Below are 2,338 nucleotides of genomic sequence, written 5' to 3'. Positions count from 1 at the left end.
AAATACTACTCAGATAAATAAAAAAAGGAACAATTTAGACAAAATAATATAAGAATTTTTTTTTGCATGCGTTTTGTTGTTTTTTGTTCAATAAGATCTATATAATAGTATAACCGACTACTTATATATATATATATATATATATATATATATATATATATATATATATATATATATATATATATATATATATATATATAAGAAGATATTTAAATGGTTTTATGCTCAAAGCTCTGTAGGTTTAAAACATAATGCAATGCAATACAATGATGATTGAGAGATCAATTTACAGGTTAAGAGGTTAAAAAACCTGATGATCATATTTGATGATCACGTTTTAACATGATTTTCTGAAATATGATGTATGGATAAATCAAGTAAACCCAAGTTTCTTCTGTAAGTGTTCATCTAGAAATATTACTAACAATTTCAAATCTGTTCTTTTATAAAAATCTGTAAAGATTTCAAAGCAAAAAGAGACGTAAAAAACACGACCTGAAGGAGAACGTTTTTACTATTAAACTAAAAGGGCTTTAACTTGCTAATAAATAAGTTGGCGTGTGATTGTGTGCTTGAGAGTATAAACTATAAAAAACTGCCACACAATCTGTCAGGCATGTGGTAGACAGGGTGCTGTTTTTCAGCAAGGTTTTGATCATGATGAAGAGCTGTTCAAGGTTTAGCGTGTGTGTGTGTGTGTGTGTGTGTGTGTGTGTGTGTGTGTGTGTGTGTGTGTGTGTGTGTCAGGAGGAGGGTTAGATAACCATGATTTCGAGCCTTTAGACATTATGCATCAAATATGACAGTATGCATTATAGGGTTAAGTTTTTTAGTTGACTTGTGGAAATTTTTACAGTGACTACGAGAGACCAGGATAAAAAGCGTTCCCTGCGGTCCTACACACTTCTAATAAAACATCTAAAGTTGCTTGACATCTATTTTCCTGTCTGTCCTTCTATATTCTGCTCAGTTCCACTCGATCTCTCTTCTGCTCAAGCATTCAAACCACATATCACGGCATATCCTTCAAACTTTAACTTTTTAAAAACTTTTAGTTAAAGGCTGTCAAGCCAACATTCAATATTTGTCTTGACAAACTCTTGTCCAGTTTTAGATTAATGTTCGTGTGTAATGTAGTGCAAGTTTGACATTTAGTCTGGAACTGGATGATGGAACGATGTAGATTTGCATTTAACACAAAGCTTCAATAAAAACACTTAAAAACTGTAACAGTGCATTTACTCTGTAAGAGTCAAATCAGGAAAATCTGGTTATTTTCTGCCAGGACATTACCTTTTCAGTTTACAACCGTTTACTTTAAAATATATGGACCGACCGAATCATTCACAATAAGACCAGGAAGATGGAATAATAATAAAGTAAAGAGAATCAAAAAGAAAAGACAATGGACCCTACAGGGCCGTTAACACCAAGAATGATAACTATAACTTAACTATATTAGCGTCCACACCAACTGATGATAACGTTGTGTTATTATAAGTGAACACTGGAGTTATGTCATCTCCCGCTTTAAAGTCCCCATGAAATCAGAATGAAAGTTTTTTGGCTTTTAGTATGAATATGTTGCTGACATAAATCATATTTAGAAGACATTCAAAACTTACAGTCTCTCACTTCTGCCAATATGGATCAATGATTTTGATGACATTACGCACTTCAGCTTCTCTGTCCAATCAAATACGCTCTATAATCTAAAGCTCCGCCCCCTACATTATAAATAGACACTGAAGCTGCGGCTAAAATCGGTAACTTGTTCACACATTTACTATTTTATATGGTGAATGGCACACAGTGCACTATATAGGGGATCGGGAACGATTCAGACAGTGTAAACATGCTTTCCATTGGGTTGAATGAAGTCCGGTTTCGCGTAAACCGCCGCACCACACACACAGTCTGATCCGGTCCAGAGACACGAGAGCACAGAGCAACAGTTTCAAATTAAATCTAGACTTTGACTGTCATTAGCTGTCAGATGCAGCTTTACCAAGCTCAACAGCTCCAGTCGAGCGGCGATATAAACTAAACGCTATTGGCTATCTATTAAAAGGGGAGGAGCTGTTTAACATGTCCAACCCTGTCTTCCTGTTTCAGTGGAAATGACATCACCTCAATGAATAATGCTGCAGGTTTCAGGGACACTTCAGTGGGTTGGGTGGATTCTGATTGGCTGTCAGTGTTTTTATCATCATTAGCTGAAAAAAAAAAAAAAAAAAAAAGCTCTGAAAGTGTTTTAAACCGTATCGTTCCTCATCGTTATACTTGTGGTATGGACTTATTATTCTCAGAATTAGAATGACTATTAAAACGTTATTTT

This window comes from Phoxinus phoxinus (assembly GCF_949152265.1).
Source record: "Phoxinus phoxinus genome assembly, chromosome: 12".
Taxonomy (NCBI): Eukaryota; Metazoa; Chordata; class Actinopteri; order Cypriniformes; family Leuciscidae; genus Phoxinus; species Phoxinus phoxinus.
This window is presented reverse-complemented; position numbering follows the sequence as displayed.